The following is a 6,647-nucleotide window of genomic DNA, read 5'->3' as shown; positions in this document are numbered from 1 at the left end:
TTTTTAGCATTATCAGCGAGATTAACATCCAAATAATAATTTTTCAATGGTGGCAAGTCAAGCATATCATAGACTTTCTTAGGCATAACAGAAATACTTGCACCAAGATCACATAAAGCATTACAATCAAAATCATTGACCCTCATTTTAATGATGGGTTCCCAACCATCATCTAGCTTTCTAGAAATAGAAGTTTCGAGTTTAGTTTCTCTTCTCTAGCTTTTATGAGAGCATTCGTAATATGTTTTGTGAAAGCCAAGTTTACAGCGCTAGCATTGGGACTCTTAGCAAGTTTTTGTAAGAACTTTATAACTTCAGAGATGTGTCAATCATCAAAATCTAAATCATTATGAGCTACAGCAATGGGATCATCATCCCCACGGTTGGAAAACATTTCAGCAGTTTTATCACAAGCAATTTCAGCAGTTTTAGCAATTTCAGGCAGTTTTGTACGCTTTGCACTAGGAGTAGAAACATTGCCAACACCAATTATTTTACCATTAATAGTAGGAGGTGCAGCAACATGTGAAGAATCAACATTACTTGTGGTGGTAATAGTCCAAACTTTAGCTACATTTTTCTCTTTAGCTAGTTTTTCATTTTCTTCTCTATCCCACCTAGCACGCAATTCAGCCATTAATCTTATATTCTCATTAATTCTAACTTGGATGGCATTTGCTGTAGTAACAATTTTATTTTCAATATCCCTATTAGGCATAACTTTCGATTTCAAAAGATCAACATCAGAGGCAAGACTATCAACCTTAGAAGCGAGAATATCAATTTTATTGAGTTTTTTCTCAACATATTTGTTAAAGGCAGTTTGTGTACTAATAAATTCTTTAAGCATAGCTTCAAGTCCAGGGGGTGTATTACTATTATTATTGTAAGAATTCCCATAAGAATTAGCATAACCGTTACCATTACTATAAGGATATGGCCTATAGTTATTACTAGAATTGTTCCGATAAGCATTGTTGTTGAAATTATTATTTTTAATGAAGTTTACATCAACATGTTCTTCTTGTGCAACCAATGAAGCTAACGGAACATTATTAGGATCAACATTAGTCCTATCATTCACAAGCGTAGACATAATAGCATCAATCTTATCATTCAAGGAAGAGGATTCTTCAACAGAATTTACCTTTTACCTTGTGGAGCTCTTTCCGTGTGCCATTCAGAGTAATTAATCATCATATTATCAAGGAGCTTTGTTGCTTCACCAAGAGTGATGGACATAAAGGTACCTCCAGCAGCTGAATCCAATAAATTCCGCGAAGAAAAATTTAGTCCTGCATAGAAGGTTTGGATGATCATCCAAGTAGTCAGTCCATGTGTTGGGCAATTTTTAACCAAAGATTTCATTCTTTCCCAAGCTTGAGCAACATGTTCACTATCCAATTGTTTAAAATTCATTATGCTACTTCTCAAAGATATAATTTTAGCAGGGGGATAATATCTACCAATAAAAGCATCCTTGCATTTAGTCCAGGAATCAATACTATTCTTAGGCAGAGATAGCAACCAATCTTTAGCTCTTCCTCTTAATGAGAAAGGGAACAATTGCAATTTAATAATATCACCATCTACATCCTTATACTTTTGCATTTCACATAGTTCAACAAAATTATTAAGATGGGCAGCAGCATCATCAGAACTAACACTAGAAAATTGCTCTCTCATAACAAGATTAAGTAAAGCAGGTTTAATTTCAAAGAATTCTGCTGTAGTAGCAGGTGGAGCAATAGGTGTGCATAAGAAATAATTATTATTTGTGGTTGTGAAGTCACACAACTTAGTATTTTCAGGGGTGTTCATTTTAGCAATAGTAAATAAAGCAAACTAGATAAAGTAAATGCAAGTAACTAATTTTTTTGTGTTTTTGAGATAGCAAACAAGATAGCAAATAAAGTAAAACTAGCAACTAATTTTTTTGTATTTTGATTTAGTGCAGCAAAAAAAGTAGTAAATAAAATAAAGCAAGACAAAAACAAAGTAAAGAGATTGGGAAGTGGAGACTCCCCTTGCAGCGTGTCTTGATCTCCCCGGCAACGGCCCCAGAAAAAGAGCTTGATGGCGTGTAACTCACACGTTCGTTGGGAACCCCAAGAGGAAGGTATGATGCGCACAACAGCAAGTTTTCCCTCAGAAAGAAACCAAGGTTTATCGAACCAGGAGGAGCCAAGAAGCACGTTGAAGGTTGATGGTGGCGGGATGTAGTGCGGCGCAACACCAGGGATTCCGGCGCCAACGTGGAACCTGCACAACACAACCAAAGTACTTTGCCCCAACGAAACAGTGAGGTTGTCAATCTCACCGGCTTGCTGTAACAAAGGATTAACCGTATTGTGTGGAAGATGATTGTTTGCAGAAAACAGTAAAACAAGTATTGCAGTAGATTGTATGCGATGTAAAGAATACGACCGGGGTCCACAGTTCACTAGTGGTGTCTCTCCCATAAGATAAAAGCATGTTGGGTGAACAAATTACAGTCAGGCAATTGACAAATAGAGAGAGCATAACAATGCACATACATGTCATGATAAATATAGTGATATTTAATTGGGCATTACGACAAAGTACATAGACCGCTATCCAGCATGCATCTATGCCTAAAAAGTCCACCTTCAGGTTATCATCCGAACCCCCTCCAGTATTAAGTTGCTAACAACAGACAATTGCATTAAGTATTGCGCGTAATGTAATCAGTGACTACATCCTCGAACATAGCACCAATGTTTTATCCCTAGTGGCAACAGCACATCCATAATCTTAGAGGTTTCTCTCACTCCCCCAGATTCACGGAGACATGAACCCACTATCGAGCATAAATACTCCCTCTTGGAGTTACTAGCATCAACTTGGCCAGAGCATCTACTAATAACGGAGAGCATGCAAGATCATAAACAACACATAGGTAATAACTTGATAATTAACATAACATAGTATTCTCTATCCATCGGATCCCGACAAACACAACATATAGAATTACAGATAGATGATCTTGATCATGTTAGGCAGCTCACAAGATCCAACAATGAAGCACAATGAGGAGAAGACAACCATCTAGCTACTGCTATGGACCCATAGTCCAGGGGTGAACTACTCACTCATCACTCCGGAGGCGACCATGGCGGTGAAGAGTCCTCCGGGAGATGAATCCCCTCTCCGGCAGGGTGCCGGAGGAGATCTCCAGAATCCCCCGAGATGGGATTGGCGGCGGCGGCGTCTCAGTAAGGTTTTCCGTATCGTGGCTCTCGGTACTGGGGGTTGCGCGACGGAGGCTATTTGTAGGCGGAAGGGCAGGTCAAGAGGCGGCACGAGGGGCCCACACCCTAGGTCGGCGCGGCCAGGGCTTGGGCCGCGCCGCCCTATGGTGTCGCCACCTCGTGGCCCCACTTCGTCTCCTCTTCGGTCTTCTGGAAGCTTCGTGGCAAAATAGGACCCTGGGTGTTGATTTCGTCCAATTTCGAGAATATTTCGTTACTAGGATTTCTGAAACCAAAAACAGCAGAAAACAGCAACTGGCTCTTCGGCATCTTGTTAATAGGTTAGTTCCAGAAAATGCACGAATATGACATAAAGTGTGCATAAAACATGTAGATATCATCAATAATGTGGCATGGAACACAAGAAATTATCGATTCGTCGGAGACGTATCACACCCATCTATAAATTTGCGACGACGTTTGGTGCAGTGATGTCTCGTCACATCAGGTTGACCAGAGAGGGCTTTTTTTTACAGTTTCCATTTCGATATATTTTTCGCCAATAATCGTAGTTCTCTACATGCCAGAGACACGTACCTTAACACGTGGACAGCATGCAACCGCGCGAGCACCAAAATGGAATGAGAAATGTTTTAGAGCAGAACTTCATTTTCAATGCCTTTCCTAGCTTGGTTTGGAAACCGGACAGAGCTTCAGTGACTTGATGCTTCCAAGATACATTGTGACTGTGTCCCACCATCTACCATCCATTTGAGATCCAACGTTCCAAACTATCTCTTATTTCAAAGCTAAAAAAGAAAAACTATTCAGAAAATTTTGAAAAAAAATCCAGTAATATGTCGATTCCTTGTTTTAAAATCTATGAATATTTCATCCCATTCGGATGACTAGCTTGTGATTAAATAGATTCTTACGTACTCGAGCACTAGTTTAAACTAAATATATATTTGCTCACAAACCTATGATTCAAATCGAATGAAACTTCACCAAAATATAAATCGAAATATGCATGATTTACTGGAAGTTTTTCAAATTTTTCATGGTCCATGGGGTCCTCCAAAGTGCAAGCTTTTTTTTTCCTTGGTTGGTACTTCAAAACCGAGTTTGGATGGTGGCAAGACTTGCACAAAGAGGATGTCAAAATTTTGGCCTTTGTGAACTTTGCAATCAACATCAAGTGTCGGACTCTCGAGAAAAAAATATGAGTTGGCGCCCACCTTTCTTTCAACCGTTGGTTCTCAATCCGAGGGTGGTCCAACTAGCTAACAAAATTGGCTTGGTATTCATGGTCTTGAACCAACGATTTGGCATGGCTTTCAATCGGTATGAGAGGTGATGTATGGAGGTGATTCATACGAGAGGGAAATAAAGAAATGTTTTGTCATCCTCGCAAAGCTAGTCTATTTGGAAAGAAATGAATAATTGGTTTTTCGCAACATTGCATGATACTAATTCATGATACTATGCATTGAAGGTGTTGTGTATCATAGACTAGTAACAGTCTACGATACTTCCCATTGTGACTAGTCTAAGTGCTTTTGCACCATGAACACTAGCTATGCACAGACCTCAAAAAACACTTCTCCATCATTCTACTATTCACACTTTCTTTTTCTAATAGAACTATGTACCATTGTTTTTAATATAATCTTATGTCGAGAGTATATATTTCTAAAATAGTCATTTATGTTTCGCATAAGCTCAAAGAGGGGTACTTACTTATGAGAGATATCTTTCAACTAATACGTTGTAGGAGTACTTTATTTATGTGAGCTATAGTGTGAAATGCTTACTAGAACGAGTACAAAAGGTGTTTGATAACATTACAGGCCACACGCCCAGTGTAGCCTGCATTGTAGGAGCATTACATTAATTTAACAACTACGGAGGAGTAGCCTAGGTAGAGATAACAGGCAAAGGAAATAGTTCAATAGATAGTACAACACAACTACGGAAAGGGAGTAGCCTAGGTAGAGATAAACATGCAAATGAAATAGTTCAACAGATACAAATCTTGCATTACAACACGAGTATTACATAAAGTACATCAGCCCTTCTTTCTGGACCTGTGACGCGAAGGCAGGTTCCATTGCCGGGCGTTGGCGAAGCTTGGGATGAGCCACAACGGAACCTGTCGCCATGTCCATCTAATGTTGGTTTGGAAACCAACAGTACAGTCTTCAGAATTCAAACTGAAGCGGCAAATTTCTGGAGAAGGAGGATATGCAAGGCCTACTGCATGGTGCGATGTGTAAACAGAGTTGCTTCTCGCCATATTTGGACGGTCATGTTCTGCCCCGTCTTCTACTGGAATGATAATCGGATAGTTCACTCCAAGGAAGAGAGAATATGATCCAAGGGAAAAAATCCTCCTCCATGGCATCGGTGGCATCAACTGACTGGTGTCCATGTTGTACTCCTCGCAGCCAAGTAAACCCTTACCATACCCGCGAATAGTGCGACCATGACGACCCTCAGAGGTAGCAGCAGCAGGTAAAATCCGAACCAGTCCAGTATAATCCCGCCCGTCGCAACGCCCCGTATGGACCAGAAAAAGTCTAGAACCATCAGAGATCGTGCTAACCACCAGGAGCCAAGATTGTACCGACCTTGTTCATCAAGTTACGCGGAATAGGTGCCGTGCTGATCAACAAAGGACCTTGCAAAGGAAAGCACAGCTTGAAGTCAGTTCAGCAAAACTTGATTAGTTCATTACATACATGAATAATGATGTAGCTAAAATACTGCCTCCGATCCAAATTAATTGACTCAACTGGATGTGTCTAGCTAGATATGCACAAATTAATTGACTCAAGTTTGTCTAGCTAGATGCACTGGCTAGACAAAGCTGAGTCAATTTGATTTGGATCGGAGGGAGTACTTTATTTTGAATCAAAGGCATATCGCTGCTGATTTTGATTGAATATAGAGGGGGAAAGGTACAGGCATGACACGAAAACTGCACAACAAAAAGAAAAAGGCTAAAGCTAAATCTGAAACTAGCAGGTAATAGCGAAAACACATCATATGAGATGAGAAAAATTACCCCAAGAAAATTGATTCCATGCATAAACTTCGCCTGTCTGAGTTACAACAAATACAATACCCTTGTGGATGATTGCATCGGAGTAGCCGTACACTAAGAACTGGTTGTCAAGAACTGTCCATCTGCTAGAAGCACAGTGAAGGACTGTAATTGCCGCGTTGAAGATGGCAAGAACAGAGAAACTAGTATAATTTGAAGCAGCTGTTGGAACTCGGCAAATAGCTATCTTCAGCAGTTGAATATGTTGATCATTAGACTCGAACACAAGTTTATCCGGGGTGGATTTAAACTCACTTATTGGTGGTAGAGGAATCCGGCGACCAGTGTACACATTGACAAGCTCCCAATTCCAGGGGAAGCCAAGAAGG

Source organism: Lolium perenne, chromosome 1, assembly GCF_019359855.2.
Source record: "Lolium perenne isolate Kyuss_39 chromosome 1, Kyuss_2.0, whole genome shotgun sequence".
Lineage (NCBI taxonomy): Eukaryota > Viridiplantae > Streptophyta > Magnoliopsida > Poales > Poaceae > Lolium > Lolium perenne.
This window is presented reverse-complemented; position numbering follows the sequence as displayed.